The following is a 21,332-nucleotide window of genomic DNA, read 5'->3' on the forward strand; positions in this document are numbered from 1 at the left end:
TTTTTTTAAAAAATTACTTAATTAAATAATTTTGAAAATATACAATTTTTATCTATTATCTTTTATTTTAAAATATATATTTTTATTCCTTATATTTTAATTAATGAAAAATTATTTTCTCATTTAATTGATCTTAATTGAAAAAATAATACAGATTAGATCACTTTCCTTTTTTCACTTTCAACAAGTTAATTAGATGTAATAAATATGGTTAAACATGAATATTTTTGTATGCATGAATTAAATTATAGGAAGAATAACAGTTAGGTTTTAAAATATTAAATTAATGATATTAAAGTTTTCAATTTTTTTTAAAAATAAGTTAAAAATATCAATTCAGATAATTATAAATATAAAATTTTTAATTACAAATAAGTATTTTAGAATTAAATATAACTCTTAGGTTATAACAAAATTTTTTTTGTAATTATTTAAATTGATATTTATTATTTATTATTTAAAAAAACTTTTATTGAGAACCTAATTATCATCAATTATTTGGAACCTGACTCTCATTCTCCCCAAATTACATTATTTTAATTATAATTGGCTTGATATCAAGTTGATCCTGATTGGATCATTAATTTTTTGAACCACTTTTTCAATTAGTTTAATGATCTGGTTAGACCTTTAATTTTTAAATTATTATTGTAATTAATTTAATGATCGGTTTGATTTTGTTGGAAAAAAAAATAATTGGTTTGATTTTCAGTAACTTTTTAAATTTTGCACGCTGGGGATGAGATGACTGATGAAATGGATAAATGGGATGTGCTCATGTGCACAAGAGAAAAACAATGCTCTCTGATCCACTTTTTATGGTGTGGACCATCTGCCTCTCAAAACCACCGACATGTCACGTTCAGTTTTAGTACTCATCATCTTGATTGTTACAAGATGTTCATAAAAGATGATAAGATTTGAATAGTCTATATTTTATATATATTAATATAAAAATTAAAAAAAAATTTAATAAGTGCATTCATCACTAATTTTTAAAGATAATCTGTTGATTAAAACACTCAAAAAATATTTTGTTAAAAAAATTATATGGTAAAATTTTCAATCTAAATTAACAAGAATAAATATGCATAGAAAATTTATAAAAATTATAAAAATTTTAATATTAAATTTAAATAATTTAAATTAATTTTGGACTATTCAAATTGATGATAAAATAATTATTAAATTATTATATTTTAATAACTTAATTATGTACTTTTAATGATTATTTATTAAAAAAATTCTTACGAGTTCAATATATTTGAATTCATACTTTTAATAAATAGTTGTGATTGAGAAATGGACGGACAAAGAGAGAAATTAAATGGAGAGACTGCCCTATCCTCATGAAGTTGACAACTTTGTAAGCTAATTGAAGAATTGACTTAGTCTTTGCTCAATTTAATTCTAGTAGGTTGTCAGTCACCCTCCAGTCCTTCAGTATAAGGCATAAGTCGTCTCTTACATGACCTTTCAAAATAATGCCATTAAATTAAATGCAGAATCATAATTTAGAAAAAAGGAAAATATTATGTTAAAATCTCATATAAAAAAATTAATTACTCAAGTTTATTAACAACTGAATTAAGATAAAAAAAAAAAGAAAGCCTAAAGCTGTATAATGCTCAAAAACAGAAGGAGAATACAAGCAGACAACAAGTAGAAAGATCTCATATTTTAACTCAAATCTTCAAGAGTTGAGTTTATAAGTCATTCTCTTATATTTTAAGGAGAATTTCAGTTAAGGACCACTCTAGAGAATTAATTTTAAAATTTTTTGAAATTTCTATTTAGTCTAGAGGAGAAAATTCAAAAGAATTTTGACAGTAAAAAGATCAAAATATCTTTCACTTATTATGTAAAATTACTAGTTATTAATTTTTTTTACTGTACTTACTAATTTATTAATATCACTTATAATTTACATTTGTTTATTAGACAATTAGTAAAATTACTTGTTACTTTGCTAACTTCATTTGTTAATTTACTAATATTAGCTATAAATTACAAGACCTGTTAGTAATTTATGGTTAATGTTAGTAAATTAAAAGCTTGTCAATAATTTATAATTGATGTTAGTAAATTAATAAGTAAAGTTAATATTTTAACAACTTATGCGACTGCTTATAATTAAAAAAATTAATGTTAAGTCTTATATAATTATTAACATATCAACTTATGTAATTTGTAACTCATTTGTAAATTAACAAGTGAACTAAGAAAATTAAGAACTAATCATTTTACATAACAAGTTAAAGGTATTTTAATTTTTTACTGTTGAAATTCTTTTAACTTTTCTTTCCAAAATTGACTTGAAATTTTAGAATTGTTTTTGGAGCCACATGAAATTAATTATCTACAGTGGTCCTTAACTTAATTGAAATTCTCCTTATATTTAATACTCCCTTCTTAAATTATAGGACACTTTTGAAGGAGTTTTTTCGTCCCAAAATAAGATATTTTAAGTAAATTAAGGTTTCATTAAATGTATTAATTTTAATATTATCCTTTCTCTCTCTATAATTAATTTTTGTCCCTTCTCTTTTCAATATATTAAATGATGGATATTTTTGAGAGTTCATATTTTTGTTTTGAAAAGATAAGATTGTTAAGTGTATTTAATGAGTTTTTTATAATATAAAATTTTCTAAAAGTATTTTATAATTTAAAACAGAGGAGGTATTAGATATTAAACTTAATTTTGTTTTATGCGAACCTTTCCGCATGGGTTCAAATCCAATCACACTTCAAAACTCCTAACAACGTTAATATCTAATCTAAAGTGTTTGGTGAAGCTTAATGAACGAGTCAGCTTTCCTTAAAAACATGATTGAAAGTAACAACTCAATTTCACACAAGCACCTATTCAATGCAGATGACCCTGTGGCCGCCAATCTATACTAATTAACCACTTTAATATATATATATATATATATATATATATATATCTGTGTGTGTGTGTGTGTGTGTGTGAAGCGTTTTTCAGTCATCAAAGGATACGCATAATGAAGAACACTGCTCACTGTTTCCTTCTTCTTCTTCTCTTTAGCTTTCTCTTCGCTTTTGCCTTTGGAGTCACTTCACCAGATGAAGGTACAGACACACACACACACACGTATAACATTCTTGTATTTTGTACGTATACAATATCAATAATGAATCTTATATCTGATCTTAATCACTTTGCAATTATTGTTAATTTATTTAGTGGAAGCTTTGAAGAAAATAGCTGAGAAACTGGGAAAGAAAGATTGGGACTTCAACGTAGATCCATGTTCTAATGTTGGATCTAGCAACTGGACGAGAGACATAAATAATAACGCTGTCATCTGCAATTGTGCTGCTGCTTCAGATAGCTTCTGTCATGTTACCAAAATGTATCTCTCCTTCATTATCTCTTTCTTTAATTCATCTATGTGATGTTTACACACACACACACACACACACACACAACAGATTTTATTTCATTTTTTCAAAGAGTCTTGTTGATTCTTTAATCCGCGTGCGCGCGCACGACAGATTTTATTTCATTTTTTTTGAAGAGTCTTGTTGAGGTTATGCGTGTGTATTTATTTTAAAATTTTTTATTAAACTAGTTTGGATTAATATAATGTTCATGTTAATAAAATTCCTTTAATTGAAAATTTCAAAACTGATATGTTAATAAAAGAAGCTTTACAATTGTCTCTTGCAAAAGCATAATTCTGTTTAGTCTTTGGAGACCGACATGAGCTCGCTGTTTGAAAATTTTAGTACTGTTTGCTTTAATGTTTCCCAGTATAGATCTTATTTTCTCTCCCCTTTTCATTTTATGGTTCCTCAAACTTGTGCTTTGCAAGTTATTTTCATTTTATTTAATTTAGCTTTTTCTTAAAAAAAGAAATTTCAAAACTATAAACTAAATTAAAATGTAACAGTAATTAAATTTTTGTTTCAAGGATAATAGATAGTAGGTATATCCAGTGCATACGCGTGATAATTTCCGCATACACTATGACTAACAGCTCTTAGAGAATTTTTTTTACTTATGCTTTTAAAATATGTACATACTCCCAATCAGATCTGATATTATTCCCCCCCCCCCTTTGCTTTAGTTTTCTAGGTTTTTGACTCAAATTAATCTAGTTAGGAGTTTGTGGGAATCTTTTTAGGACATATTTATACTTCCTCTATTAAAAAATATAAAATATTTTTTGAAAAGTTAAATATTAAAAAATGTAAGATATTTTTAGTTTTTCAAGGTGTAATCATTATACTTTTTTTAAGTGTCACTATTAATTAATGACTTTATATTCATTATAGGGTGTTTAATAAGGGTAAATATGAGAAGATAGGATTAGTTTAAAAATAAATAATTATTTTTATTGAGGTGATATTTGATTAAAAATATCTTGTATTTTTGAATGAAGGGAGTAATACCTCCTGTTCAAAATTAAATCATTGCTATTTGCTTAGGGCTTGAACTTGAAATTTATGGCTAAGAGGGATCGACTTTCTAGACAGTTAACCCGAACAATTGGTGGTTTGATAATACTTAAAATTGATTTAATTAGATAAACATATAAAAAAAAATTTCTTAGTTACAAAAAACATTAAATTACCTTTTATTTTAATTTAATAATAGCTTTTAAAAATAGATGGAATTATACTTTTGATCTCTTGTCTTTGAAATCAATTTCATGCAAGTCCTTCAATTTTATGAAGGTTCATGGAAATCCTCAAACTTTGCGGATGCAGTCAAACCCTTTCTAATCTCTTGTACATAGAGGTAGTTAGAAATTCAATTTTCTTTTGACCAAAAAAAAAAAATCATTTTTCTGTCCTTGTGTAAATAGCAAACCTAATTAGAAGCCATGACGAAAACAAACCTCTTTTTTTTTTTTGGAATAAAAAACAAACCTAATTGAAAGCAAGTAATCATGCTACGATGATATTAAATTTTTATTTAAAATCCATACATTCCTAATTTTTATTTAAAAACCTAATTGAAAACAAATCTCTTTTTTTATTTAAAATTTTTATAAAATTTTATTTAAAATCTATAAATTTATATTGTAAAATTTAAAATTAACATAAAAATTACTCCCTTCAATTTTCAATTATAATTTAAAAATTATAAATTTTATTGGTTTTAATTAAAAAAATAGACCTAATTAATGTGATTAAAAAACCAACATTTGAAAATGATTTGTCAGCCTTAAAATTGTTGTCAGCGTGCATTTGAATGGAATTACTTAATTTTCAATTTACACACATTTTTTTTTTGACAACTTCAATTTACAGGTATTTTAATTTAAGATTAATAAATAAAATAATGATGATTCACGCAGTTAGTTGGTCATTAGGATTAATGTGTCAGGATTAGTGACTAACTTTATCAATATTTAAAATTGTTTCATCAACATTGTTAATTAGATTAAATGAGTGATAATTTATTTGATTGAAACTGCTGCAATTTTATTAAACAAGGTATGGATGATTTGTTATACTGAGTTCATGCAAAAAAATTTTGAGTACATATTATATGTACTCGAAAATTTTTTATAGATATAGTTTAAGTTATAGAATTAAATTAAGTAAATAATTAATATTTATTATATTTTATATTATAGATAATTTATTATATTTCTCAATAACATATTATTATATATAAATGATAAAAATTTTTATAAATTTTTAAATTTATAATGATAAATTTTTAATACATCAGCGTCAACCGGTTATATCCTCAAATTTTTAAAAATTTGTTTTATGTTTTCTGGGCACTTCGGCTGTGGGCCAATGTATCACCATCATCATCATTATTTTTATGTGCAGTCAGCTGAAATCACAAAATCTCCCGGGGACTCTCCCGCCAGAATTGGCAAAGCTACCTTAACTTCAAGACACGTACGTATATAGTATTTCTGAAGCTTCAATTCACATTTAGAGGTATTATTGCATTTCTTTCCTCAACTAAATTCTGTGCCTCACTCTGCTTCTTTCTCTTCTCTTTTCTGTGCTTACAGCGACCTCACTCGCAACTATCTTAATGGCACAATCCCTCCAGAATGGGGCTCCTTGCAAAAACTCTTGAATATGTACCCTTCCTCTCCTCTCTATATAATTCGATTGTGTTTAGAGACTATGATTCTGGTCAGTTTCGTCAAATGTAGATGAATTCGATGATGTGTTTCTCTTAATTTCGATAGTTCGCTTCTTGGAACCGACTGACGGGTCGAATCCCACCAGAGCTAGGAAACATTTCCTCGCTTCAGCGTTTGTGAGTGTAGTTTTTGATTAATTTTGACGAATAATTTCTCGCATTTGAACTTCATCTAAGATTTTGGCGAAACTTAAACTCCCCTGAAATGCGATAGGTTCCTGGAGTTCAATCAATTATCTGGAAATCTTCCTCCAGAGCTTGGGAATCTTCCCCACATTCAAAACCTGTAAGCCTATGCTTTGATTTGTCATTTATAATCACTGTATGATCTTCAATAATTTGAATATTCTCGTTTGCTGATTATGTGCTTTGAAATTTGAATACCATGGCTTATATATAATTATATACATTCATAATCTGTGTTGTTCTCGACCTAGGTTTCTTACCTCCAATAATTTGACTGGAGAGTTACCTGCAACATTTGCCAACCTTACTAAACAGCTGGACTTGTGAGCATTCCTATTTTAATTTCCTCTTATTGCTCTAATAAAAAAACTAAATCGATATTTTCACTTATCAAGTCTAAACTAACAGTCTCATTATAACCAAAAAAAAAAAAAAAATGAAGAGTCAAAACTATCTGTCACTTATACTTGCACCTCGCATTATGCAGTCGAATTGGAGACAATCAATTTTCCGGAAAGATACCTGAATTTATTAACAACTGGGCAAATCTCAAAAAAATGTGAGAACATCTCCCCCCCCCCCTTTCTGTTTTTTTTTTTTTTAATTATTCTTATCAACGCTAATTGCTTTAACTCTTAGCAGGGTGATTGAAGGAAGTGGTTTAAGTGGGCCGATTCTTTCTGCATTTTCACTTCCAGAAACACTAACTGAATTGTAAGTATTGTATGACGATTTCCATTGTAAGTGAGATTTTAACGTTGACTTGTATTTTATTTATATTTAACTATGACTGAAAATGACACGCAGGAGAATTAGTGACCTGAAGGGATATGAATATTCGACTTTGCCACAACTTCAAAAGTTGAAAAACTTGGAAGTATTGTGAGTAAAATATTTTTGATTAATTTTTTTCAACTCAAATACACTTTTTGAGGCAATGTCTCGCGGATGCATTATTTGGGGATGTAGAAAATAAACGAGAGGTATTGATGCTTCTTTGCTGTCAATATGACTATTTCACAGGATATTGAGGAATTGCAAAATTAATGGAACAATACCTGGTTATCTTGGGTTTATGACAGGTTTAAAAACAATGTGAGTGCTCATTTGTTTCTTTACAATAAGAAAATTCCTTGGTGTAATACACGAGGGTATTCAAAAAATGGATAACACGCGAACGCACGCACCCACGATTTCAAAATGAACAATACTTATATATATTATGAAATTGGTGTTAACTAAACTTCCTTTCCAACATGATATATTAACTTTGTGCTCACTTTCTTTCGTGTTTCTTAGACATTCTTGATAATAGATAATGTTTTGTTTTTGAAGCAGAGATCTCAGCTTTAACAATTTGAGTGGCCCGGTTCCAAACACCTTTAAAAACCTGAAAGCAGACTACATGTAAGAAATCTATTTATACCTTATCTTTCGTTCACTCCATGATAGAGGGATATATTCCATCCTGTGACTGCATATTCAAGAGATTATGTTTTGTTCATTTATATGTACTTTTCCAATGTAACATTTTAGCCCCGTCAAAGGATCATTCCCTGCTTCGAAGGGGAGAAAGAAATAGGAAATGTAAAAACGGAAAAGTAGACATGTATTGTGGTAGATAAAGAGAGAAAAGGAAACATGCTAAAGCTTTTGTTTTTGGTTTCAACAAACATGACTTGCTTTCACATCTTTGAGCCTTGTCATTGTCTAAATTAAATCTTTTGTTCAGTCAAACCATTAAAGAATAAAAGAAACCTGGGTAACAATATGAATTGATCAATTTTCGTTTTGTTGGACCATTGCTAATTAATCAATTCTGCATATTATTTCATGACGTTCTTTCTGTATAGATTTTTGACTGGAAACCTTCTCACGGGACCAATACCTGCATGGACAGATGATATGTTGACCGCCAATGTGTGAGTTCTCTTCCAATGCTTTATATATGAATTGGTTTTTGTTTTTGATGGAAACTACAAAATAATCAGTATTATTTATGCAATTTTTTTCCTTACTAAACACAATGAAAATGGGAATTCCCAGCTTGGGTGATTATAAAGAGAAACTTCAATTGCAAATAAAATTGACAAAGATCACTCCACAAACGCTAGTTTTAAGATGGAGAGCAAACTCGTTGCATCAAGCAGCTTGGAGAGACAGAGAATCACCAAGGAAGATGATCTTGTTCAAAGGAGCATAAAAAAGATACACCTTTAAAGCTGAAGATAAGCATGACCTCAAAGGGAGGAAGGGGTGAGCAGAGTACACATGTGCAGGAATGCAGCTCTCCAGAGGACATATTAGTTGCAAGGACACGTAGCTCAGCTTCATGAGTGTAACACCCTTCCTAATTAACTAGGAAATTAACCACCAACCCATCAACATCATTCATAACATATTAGGAACAATCTGAACATATGTCAAGGTGTTTCATTTCATATCAATTAATAGTATAAATGCATCATTTATATATATATATATATATATATATATTTCAAGTATTCTAAAATAAGTTAAACGTCTGTGCAGGAGGAAGGAAAGCACTTCTCCAGTGTTTTTCCTCTATCCCCACTGAAGCTTTCACCTAAAATGCTGAAGTGGAGTGATATAACAATCTTAGTAACCAAGATACATTTGAAATCTAATGAGGTAATCAGGATAAAAATTTTACAAGCTCATGCCAAGTACATGCACATGGCTATTAATTTGGTGAAAACAAACGAGGGTTTATACTTTATAGGGATCTATAGCGCCCCTAATGCTATTTATAGAATGGTGTTATAAAGAGTTTATACTGTATGGCCTTGAGTCATCAAAGGAGACTTCGATATGTGTATGGCACCACAGGGTAAATGTAGGGCCAGGTCGGAACCAAATTGGACATTGATTGGTTTGTTTAATAGTCGAATTCTTGGTTTGCAATCAACATGCCAGGGTAGTAGATTTAATTCACTTAGGAGAAGAGCAACTTGAAGGCAACATTAATTGGCTCTTCTACAGTGTAAATTGAAAAGCTTTAGTTCCTCAAGCTAGCTTGCAACACCTGTAGAAGAGTGAATCGAACCATTGACCTTTAAAACTATGTCTGCTAGAAGGGTTGTTTTGTTGGCGTTGGGGGGGGGGGGATTTTCAAATGTAACAGAACATGGTTTTTAATTCAATCCGAAGCAGAAAGAACTATAAAAATAGGAATGGACTTTCTCATAAAGTGATGGAATGGGTGTCACCAATCGGATGGAATGTTTTCTCATTCCATTCTTTGACAAACAAAAAAGACTAATGCAAGATGGGAATTGCCCATGCGAGAATGGAGGTGTTAAGGGAAATAGGGTATTGGGTTTGTGACTCACAGTATGATTTGCATGTTGGTGTTTTTTAGCAAGACACTAATTTTTTTACCAGATTTAATGGTTAATTGATTGTCTTTTGATAAATTATAGTCATAATAATTGACGCCAAACGAGAGGAGTAGAGGAAGACCAAAGAGAATACATATAAAAGCTGTTAAGTGAGACCTTCTCCTAAAAACTTGGTTAATGATAGAGCATAGTGGCATCGTGCAATCTTTGTAACTGACCCCATTTAGTGGGATATGGCTTGTTGTTGTTGTTTGTTTGTTATAGTCATAATATTTTACTGTTATATGTCCTTTGGTGTAATTTTTCCCAATTTAATTCCAATTAAACTTGAATGAATCATCTTTTTAAATTTTTATTTCAATGTATAAAAAAATTGTCAAGATAAAATCATCTCTAGAATATGTAGAGAAATTAGACATTGCTTATTTTGGTGACAAATCGTTTGATATGTGATACAATTGACTCATTCAGATTCAAGTCGTGTTAGGAATAAATGGGAGAAAGCTCTCCTAATGTTGCTTTCCCATCTAGAAGGCATAAGCTGAAGAATTTACTCGAGAAGTATTGAATCCTTCATTACTCATTCCAACCACCTTTAGCAATGGACTCCCTTCTACCACCATACCATCTAATTGAGACTTGGTCTCTGTGGTCAGGCTCAATTGTTTCCTTTCTCCTCTCATATGGCTTCCGCTCTTTTCCTCTAGCAACTCAAGACCCATCATCATTTAACCCAATTCCCTTTTATCTCCTCCATATTTTTGGTCCAACAACTGCAGGCTCATGCTCGTCAGTTCCTTTCTGGATGTCCGTTTCTTAATTTGCTTTTCTTTTCCCCCCACAAATCGTTCTTTTTATTATTTTTTTTCACTTGGAAAAGCTGGCGTAACTTAATGAGGTATAGGACTATATGCTTATTCATGTCTTTGGGCTTTTAGTGTTAAACTGCCAACCGTTGCTAATATTAACCAGCATAAGCATGTAAATACACAAGTAATGCAGATTGCAGAAAAGCTAATCAGAAAGTCCTTTGAGCAAAAAAAGTTTGTAGTCTTGGAAAATATGATCTAACACACAAATTTAATTTATAGCAGTAATCGACTTCAGTTTCCTTTGCGTATTATGAAAAGATACTTGCTAGTTTCCTAAGAGTATTTTCTGATCTTTTACATTAACTAAGGTCCAATAGAGAAGCAAATACAAGTTTCTTAATGTGGCTAATCCTTTCTCATTCTATTCTATTTTGATCTCTAGAACAATTTACCATTCCCTTGTACGCTTCATTGAAAGACGCAATTTGGTTAGTTTGGTAGTTGATGGACAGCCAACGTGCTGAGCAGTTAAAGGAACTCATTTTGGATGTTTTCTGTTCATGCATGGAGTTTGATTGGACATCTATTCATTGAATGATACTTGAAAAATTTTATGCTGATATTCTTTGGTTTGTTTATGATTGCCAAGTGTTTTGTAACAACACTTTGTTGCATCATCCAATATTCTGAAATGTACTTTATTACTTGTACATAGAGATCTTTCATACAATAACTTCAGCATCGGAAACTCAGGTCAGCGGACATGTTCGAAAAGTACTCTGTAAGAATTCTTGCACATATATGCATTCGTTAGCAACTTTGAAAACGTACATGATCCTTAACAATCTTTTACATGGCCTAGGAATTTTTTTGCAAGCTCTTCAATATTGGGCAACAACTCGTAAGTTTTGTACTATACATGCTAAATTATTTTTATTATACATATGTAGCATAAACCTTATATCATTTATGATGAGGTTTTGCTGGCTTGTTTTGCTCCTTTATCCTAATTCTCAGAGGAATGCCTTCGTGTTTGAGAAATAGCATTAGTTGTCCTAAAAGTAAGTTTCCATATAACCCTTTTTCTTTTTTTTTAATCTTTGTCCTTTTAAGATCTCGGTATTCCTCCATTGCTATAGCATTTGGAATATGGATTTGGAACTACTTTGGGTGCAAGAATGAGGGGGAAATGTTCTCCCACAGACAGTATACCATGCATGTCCATCCTAACCATCTTCTGCCATTAAGCTGTATTATTTAATTTGAAGGGGCCTCAATTTTGTTATTATTTTTTAAATGTAAGTTTCTTACTTAGCTTGATATATTTCAATACTTATTCACTTGGTTTTACTTGTTCCAGCACGGCGCTCTCTCTTTATAAATTGTGGTGGAAACAAGGTAGCAATCAATGGAAGTATGACATATGAAGATGATTCAGATCCTGCTGGACCATCTAGATTCGTCCTGCATAGTGATTCAAACTGGGCATTTAGCACCACCGGTTATTACGTGGATACTAATAAGACCAGCAAAGATTACCATACCTATTCAAATGTGTCTAGGCTTTCTATGATCAATGCTGAACTGTATATGAATGCACGGGTTACTCCCATTTCTCTGACTTATTATGGGTTTTGCCTGCAAAATGGAAACTACACAGTAAAACTCCATTTTGCAGAGATAATGTTCACTGATGATCAAACATATAATAGCCTTGGAAGGCGTGTATTTGACATCTTGATTCAGGCACGTGCTTTACCATCTTTCCACATTCTCAATTTCCACACTAACATTTAATATATTGAAGGATTTTTACGTTTTAACCATTTCGTCAGTATTCTCCTTTATGTCCTAAGGACATATAATATGCTCATGAACATAGAGTAATATTTTAGGAGTACATCAGCCATAAACATTGGCTCAAATGTTGAGCCTTTTCATTAGGTATCATGTGAAAAGTGGACCTAGACTGGAGTCAGGACTTACACATAATTTGGAAAAATACTGTTCGATCATCTAGTTTGATTCAAATCCTCTTCAGTTTTCATATGAATTCAACTTATTCACATTTTCTTATATCCAGTATACATAATATCACATTTGTAGGGATTGTTTTCCTTGTAATTTGACTTCTGGTGTGAAATTATTGCTAGAATATTTCCAACAGTCCGAGAGACAGTAGATTTAACTTGAAGCCATCTTGAAGCATAAAGGTTTGAACTGAAATCATGCAGGGTAAAAGAGTTCTGGAGGATTTCAATATTGCAGAAGAAGCAGGAGGAGTTGGGAAGTCGGTGGTAAAGCATTCACTGCTGTTGTCACAGATAATACCTTGGATATTAGATTATATTGGGCTGGAAAAGGGACAACCGCTATCCTGTTTAAATCAGTATATGGTCCTCTTATATCAGCTATATCTGTGCATTGTGGTGGGTTGTTAAGTTTTAAATTTTCTGCCACCATCTTGGGGTTGTCACTACCATCTGATACATGAAAGTTTTTCATTAAAATCAAACAGACTTTCCGCCCCCTCGAGAAAGTAGAATATCTGCAGGAGCTGTGTTAGGAATTTTAGCTGCAGGAATAGTTATTGTGATCCTGGTGCTTGGTTTACTATGGTGGAGAGGTTGTACAGGACATAAAATTTCGTTAGCTAAAGGTAATTAGAAATCAACTGCTAATGTTATCATGCCAACCAATCCTTTCCTGTAAAAAATCATGTATTTTTTAATTGCAAATGGGCATTTTGTATTTTTTAGTGTGAATTTTGGTGTCCTGACTTATCTTGAGATGGCAATTATTTCACCTAATGCTTGATTTGAATTTTGTACATATTGTTAGCAGATCTTAAGGGCTTAGATCCTAGAATTAGTATATTTACCTTGAGAGAAATCAAAGTAGCAACCAACAAATTCAATGCTGCTAATAAGGTTGGAGAAGGAGGGTTTGGCCCTGTTTATAAGGTTGTACACAATATGGCATGTTCTATTAAATTTCTTAGCATAACCAATTGCAATTGCAGTTCTTGCTTGCTTGAAAATCTATTTTAACACTCCTATAACTTCATTTCATATAAAAAAATGCAGGGCATTCTCTCAGATGGCACAATAATTGCAGTAAAGCAACTATCTTCTAAATCTAGGCAAGGGAATCGCGAATTTATAAATGAAATAGGCATGATTTCTGCTCTGCAACACCCTTGTCTTGTTAAGCTTTATGGTTGTTGCGTTGAAGGAGATCAATTATTGCTGATATATGAGTTTATGGACAACAATAGCCTTGCTCGTGCTTTATTTGGTAAATTGTTAAACTTTTTCTTGCCAGATTTGTCATAATCCAATATCTTATAACATGTATGCTTGGTTATATGATGATGTCGTCTAATTTGTATGAAATTCACAAATGAAGGCCCAAATGAATTCCAGTTAACGTTGGATTGGGCAACAAGATACAAGATTTGTGTTGGTATAGCAAGAGGTTTGTCTTACCTCCATGAAGAATCAAAATTGAGGATCGTTCATAGAGACATCAAGGCCACTAATGTGTTGCTTGATAAAGATCTCAACCCCAAGATATCTGATTTTGGTATGGCCAAGCTTGTTGAAGAGGACAATACACACATAAGTACTAGAATTGCTGGCACTTAGTGAGTTCCTATATTTTAACTTATTTTTTTGGGAATTTTATTGGTAAATTTGTTTTGCATGTAATGAAATGTAAAGAATTGTGCTGAAGTGTAAAATTAAAAATTTCCAATATTATAGACTAAAAGATATATTTGATTCTATAATTTCTGTTGTTATTGACTGATTTTGATCTTAATGGAAGTATTTTTATTTTTACAGTGGATATATGGCACCTGAATATGCAATGCATGGTTATTTAACTGACAAAGTAGATATTTATAGTTTTGGCATTGTTGCCTTGGAAGTTGTCAGTGGGATGAGCAACACCATTTATGGGCAAAAGAAGGAAGCATTCTATCTTCTTGAATTGGTAAACTATTTTCAAGCTCTCTAGTGATTATGTCAATTTTATTTTTGCATAGTAATTTCTATTAGGGGCTATTTGTTTGGTACATAGTTTTACAAAACCCTCATTAATTTTTCATTTAGTGCCACAATTAGGACCTTTGGAGAGCTTTGACGCATTCATCAAAATATAATTAAATTGTGATAATTTTCACCTTTTATATAAACAACACCAAGCCTTATCTATTAGGTGGCGCTGGCTACATAGATCACATGATATCATTGTGCTCTATTATCAACCAAGTCCTTGGAAATATTGTTGATCAAGAGGTCTCGTTCAACAGCTTTTATGAGTGTTTTTTTTTGTCTTCCTCTACCTCTTTTTATAGGGCTTAAGATTATCCATTCCACACTTCTCACTGGTGTCTCCTATGAGTTATGACCATCTCTATATCTATCCAAACTATCTCAAATGATTTTTTACCATTTTTATCTCAATAGATATCATACCCACTTTTCCTTGTATATATTCATTACAGATTTTATCTTTTTGTATATGCTTACAATGTGATCTTGTAATTCAAATAGGGGGACTATGGTTTTGACTACTTCTTTCTGGTGCAAATTATACCATAAAAGAGTGCTTCTACTTTGTATTTCCTACAAAATCACAAGACTCCTTGCACCTTTAATTCCCCTGCAATTTTTTTATTCTTTTAAATGACACAGAATCAAATGGTTGTTTGTATTTTGACTTTGCAAGGCACGTCTCTTAAAAGAAAAGGGAGAATTACTTGTGCTGGTTGATCGAAGGTTGGGCTCAGACTTTGACAAAGAGGAAGTAATGCAGTTGATCAAAGTGGCTCTCCTATGTGCCAATGATATCCCAGCTCACAGGCCAACCATGTCTTCAGTGGTAAGCATTCTTGAAGGAAGATGTGTAGTTGAAGAGATAGCTGCAGAGGCAAGTGAGGAGGCATTAGATGAGGGGAAGTATTTGGAGATGATGAGAAGGTACTACAATGAGATAGAAGGAAATAAGATAACTGAGATTCAAGAACAAAATATATCAGTGGACGAGTTTTGTGCTACAACATCAACATCAGCAACAGATCTCTATCCCTTACATTTGGACACCTCTTACTGGGAAAAAAGAGTTTAGAGAATCTCACAATCTGTAGAAATGCATGTTCCTGTATATCCTATTAGTTAGGTACTTCATAAGATGTGCTGAGGGCTAAAGAGACTGCTATTAGCAAACCAACATTGAGTACTCAATCTGTTTGTAAATATTTTCCTATCGTGTGTGGAATCTTTTTCTGTCAAATGAGATAAGGGTTGTTACTGTTATTATTGTGTGGAATCATCGTTTTTAATGTGATGTAAAATGATGGCATGTCCTCCATCATACTAAAGTGATTAGAGAATTTCACTTGGATAAAAGAGATTAGAAAATCTCAATCTGCAAAACTGCATGTTCTCTACTGTTCTAGCTGTAGCTTGCATGTTCTTCCATATCCTATTAGTTAGGTACTTAATAAGAAGCTTGCCAAGGGCTAAGAGGATTGTTATTAGCAACCAACATTGAGTACTCAATTAGTTTATAAATATTTTCCTATCATGCGTGGAATTTTCTCTTTTTATCTAGTGAGATAGGATCGTTGGAAATTGTACCCTAGAATCAATCATTATATTATAAACATTGTTATTTAATGAATTTTTATTTTGTTATCATATTAATTGCATATTCACTTTGATAACTGTATCCTTGGACAAGTTATAGTAATTATAAATGAAACAGGACTAGTATGACTTTGATTAATTATAAAGATATGAATCAAAGTCATAGCACTTGAAGGGATATAAGGTGTTGGACCGACCTACTATGAGAAAGTTGCATGGTGCGAGTCATAAGCTTATCTCATATGAAACTGTGTCATTAAGCCTTTTGACTTGAGATCATCATGGATTCTTACATGATGACCACTGAACTTTGACCTAATTAAAAGTCACTTTTAATTAAGTGATCATAAATGCTATGCTTAAGTTTAGCGATATTCATGTAGAGGAATATGAGTGATCAAGATGAATTTTGTCCTTCACATTAATTGAGTGATATTACTAGGCCCTTCAATGAATAAAACTGAGAAAATGTATTGTTATACTACAATGAAAAGGATTTTTTCATTATTATAGTCAATCCACTCAGAGATCGAGAAAGTAATGGTTAGATAAAGGAAAATGACAATTTCATGTCTCACACTTGGCTGAAATATCATGTGACAAAAGAGAGGTGATGTGGTTATGTGACAGGTTACATCGGATCATTGATCCTTATATGAATTGGATAGTCGCAATGTCTTACCATAGGCCACTTGTGACTTGTGGGCTAATAGCATTATTAGTTTACTGTTAACTTCATATGGGCCTTTAGGGTTGCATGCAAGAACAGCCCAACTTGAGCTATAATGTCCAAGTTCATTGAATCTGAAATGTGTCTAGATTCAATGAATATAATACTTTATCTAGGGTGAACGAATTATACATACATACATACATATATACATACATTTGAATATTTATTTGATAAATATTCGTTCGTATATATATGTATATGAAATATAAAATTCAAAATATAATATATATATATATTCAAAATATATTTATACATACTCGTATCTATATTTGTGTGTATATATATATGTAATATAGATTATATTATATTATGTTAGTTTTAAATTTAGTTTTATATGATAAATTAAATTTAATAACTAACATGATATAAAAATATGTCATATTAGTTCTATAATTTAAATTTATGAGATAAATTTAAATTAGATATGATATGGTAGATTAAATTTATGAGATAAATTTAATTAAATTTTCATTGGCTCAAAAAGGAAGACAAAAAAACCCTAATCTATATAAGATAGAGAAGGGACAAGCTTTAGAAGCATGTGAGAGAGTCTCTAGATGGCAAAAAACTCTGAGAGCTACAAAAATATCCTAGAAAACATAAAAGAATGTCTGATTGATAGACAGACAGACGTTGGAAGCACTAACACACTGTTCAAGGTTAAAGCTGTTTGTGTGGATACTGGTAGAGAGAGCAGATCTACGTTGTCAGCTCCTGAAGATCAAATATTTGTGAAATAACACTTGAAAAGTTCAAAAAATAAAAGACAACTCTTATATCCACCTTAACTTACACGATTCGATTAGTTCGTGGTTGCGATTGGGGTTTTCTAAGTTCTAATATTTCTCCACTGTGCCCCCCTAACCTAACAAAGACTTATTAATGTTATTATTGTGTGGAATCATCATTTTTAATGTGATGTTGTAAAATGATGGCATTTCATCCATTATACTAAAGTGATTTGAGAATCTCACAAGAATAAAAGAGATTAGAGAATCTCACAATTTGCAAAACTGGATGTTGTTTACTATTCTAGTTATTTTTGCATGTTCTTGTATATCCTATTAGTTCGGTACTTAACAAGATGCACCAAGGCTAAAAGGACTATCATTAGCAACCAACGTTGAGTATTCAATTTGTTTGTAAATATTTTCCATTCATGTGTGAAATCATCTTTTTCAATATAGTGAGACAAGGCTTGTTGTTGTTATTGTTGTGTAAAGTTATCATTTTAAATGTGATGTTGTAAAATGATGGCAGGCATCTCCTCCAACATACTAAAGTCACCAAGAAGCATGGAAAAATGTACAACTTATCATGATGTGTAAATTCCTTTTATTTAAAATGACAAATGTATAACTTATTTTGTGTATTTTTTATGCAAGTTTTGATCTGTTAATAATAACTCGTTTTCAAGAAATTTTTTTTTTGGGTTAAAGTGTAATTTTGCCCATAAACTATTTTTAGAGGAGCAATGCTGCCTCTAAACTATTCATTGTAGTAATGTTGCCTTTAAACTAATTAAATCAGAGCAATTACCCTTATTGTTTAAATGTTCATTATTGTAGTTAGTGGGACCCACTTTGCATGAGTTAAGGTACAATTTTGTCCTTAAACTATTTTCAATGGAGCAATGTTATCCTTGCCATTTAAAAATCATAAACATCCATTAACTATAGCTAGTGAGACCCACTTTTCATCATCTCTCTCTAGTTAACATTCAATCAGGTCATGATTTCAAGACTATGGCATTTCAGTTGCTAAATTAGTTTTTGGATAAGTACTTTATGATGGTCTATATATATGCTTTTTTGATTATAATGCATATGAGAGTATATTTATTTATGATAGTCAATTTTATAGACTGATCGACTCAAGAGGATAAAAAACAACCTTTTTACCTTGAAAGTGTTGTTTATATGCTTTTTGTTAGATCAAGAGCTCCTCTTGTAGTGTTGTTAGTCATAATTGTCACTGAAGAAACTTAGTAAAAAAAATTGAGCTTCTTCTCAATGTATAGTTCATGACTCATTAGAATGTTAGTAGAAAATATCATGACAAAGACAAATGCTTTCACATGAATATTGGATGTTAGAAAAGATGTGAATGCAATGACACTAGTACAAAAAGTACTTTTTATTATATCTCTCTAGTTAATGGATGTTTATGATTTTTAAGTGACGGGAGCAACATTGCTTATATTTAATTAGTTTTGGAGGGATATTTCTCTTTTGAAAATAATTTAGAGGTAAAATTACACCTTAACTCCTGAAAAGTGGACGGGAGCAACATAGTTTTAATTTAATTAGTTTAAAGATAACATTACTATAATGAGTAGTTTAGAGGTTACATTGCTCCTTTAAGAATAGTTTAGGGTCAAAATTATACCTTAACCCCTTTTTTTGTATACATAATTTTACCTAAGAACCTCTTCGTAAATAATTTTCTTGCAAGGGTTTCTCTATAATTGATTCTTGGGATAATGAAACTTTTAGTTTATTAGATTTGTCTTAGTTATTGATTTGGTCATTCAAGTTTAATTTTTATCAATTTATCTTTTAAGTTTGTTTCAACTATCAATGTAGTTAGTTGGTTTTAAAAAAAAATATCAATGTAGTTATTGTTTAAAGTGGATGTAACACTTATTAAAATTTTCTTACATGAATAATGGAATATTAATAGAAGTCATGTAGATTAATGAAAAGAAGAATAATTATTTTGATAGAAAAAAAAAGCTCAAAGTTTTTAAAAAAAAACAAAAGAACAAAACACAACTTGAGGAACTAGATTGATAAAAATTAATTTAATTTGAGGATTAATTTTCTCTCAGTTAATTATATATACACGTCAAGTTATTAATATGTTGAATACAACTCGAGAAAATGTTTTATTTATGTGTATTATAAGACTAATATGGCAACCAATCCAAAAGAGCAAAGGAAGAAGAACAACAAAAAACTTGATTGCATATGTTTAAATATTCTAATTTCATAGTTCTTGATGCTAACAACTAGTTAAATAAGAAATCTTGCATTTGCATATCATGGTAAAATAATTTTAAGAGACAAATCTTACACTCACACACTCATGAATTTTTGAAACTTAGAGAATATATTTGTACTTTTTGTAATGACTTCCTTCATTAACATAATTAACTTAGTTAATTCACCAAATTGGTTAATACAATTATCATTCAACCTTGGCGAATGATAACTTCAATAATTGACTTTAAAGGCATTTTGAGTAATGGGATTTCAAAATCATTTGAAAGTGAAAAATATAAGTTAAGGCCCTTGTAAAACACTTAAAATCAGGGTATAAAAGTTGAAAAAACATGGGAAAAGAGTTGAATATTAAAATTGGTTAAAACAAAGGGTCAAATGGACTACCTAACGTTCTGGGCATGTCTAGTGCGTCTAATGTAACACCCTCATAAAAATGACCTTAAAATTTTCATGGTAGAAAAAAAAACCCAAGTATATATCAATCATAGTAAAAAAGATTGAAACCCATTTGCTAAAAATTAATCAAAGTACAAATTACAAAACAAGAGTTGCAAGAGTCTACCATGGTTAAAAGGAAAAAAAACTATCACCTAACAAAAATAAAATCATTTTGAGATTTGCAATCAAAATATAATATCTAAATAATTTCCAATCAAAAATACATATTTTAGAATTATCACGTAAGTTAATCAAATATAAAACACATCCTAGAGGCATGGTAATATTAAATAAGGTTAAAGTTCAATTTTATCTCTATACTTATTTTTTATGAGCGCTAGGCACCCTATACACTTAAATGGGCAATTTTATCCCTGAACTATTTCTCGAACGAGCAAAAAAACCTCTTCTGTTAATCAACTGTTAATTTTTCATTTTCTGTTGATGTGACATGTGTGTGGGGCCCATGCACAGTGACATGTAAGACTTTGACCATGTTCTTTGGTACTAATTTGTTTCTGAACTCTTTTTTTAAGAGCGCTAAACACCCTAAGGTCTTTCTCTCTGAGCGTTGGGGCACTTTGAAGTTTTGTTAAAATAACATTTAATAAATATTGTTAAAATATTAAGTATTTAAATATTTAATAATTTAAATAGTACTATTTAAAACATTACACCACCCAATTTAATATTTTAATATTTTTTATATTTTGCAATTTTGTATTAAAAATGAAGCGAATGAATCTCTACGTTAATGAAGGAAGTTTTTCTTCTTATCTCTCCATTTTTTTCTTGTTAAGTTGTAGCATATTAATGGAATAAATGATACCTTTCAAATAAATATTTTTATTGTCATATTGTTGGTCTTGATTTGTCATGTTTATAATTTTACTATTAACACTGTAACGCACAAAGAGTATTAAATTTGGATAATGTAATATTTTGAAGGAAGATCATTAGTTGACCAAATAAATTAAGGGGCTTAATCAATATT

At 30.5% G+C, this 21,332-nt stretch overlaps 1 pseudogene; it reads left to right on the forward strand.

The window, feature by feature from the left end:
- The first annotated feature begins 2,982 nt into the window (after positions 1 to 2,982).
- Positions 2,983 to 15,884, forward strand: LOC129315164 (probable leucine-rich repeat receptor-like serine/threonine-protein kinase At3g14840; annotated as a pseudogene).
- Positions 15,885 to 21,332: the final 5,448 nt, after the last annotated feature.

The sequence above is a fragment of the Prosopis cineraria genome, unplaced genomic scaffold, assembly GCF_029017545.1.
Source record: "Prosopis cineraria cultivar Desert tree isolate PC_DT_omini unplaced genomic scaffold, ASM2901754v1 PC7, whole genome shotgun sequence".
Taxonomy (NCBI): domain Eukaryota; kingdom Viridiplantae; phylum Streptophyta; class Magnoliopsida; order Fabales; family Fabaceae; genus Prosopis; species Prosopis cineraria.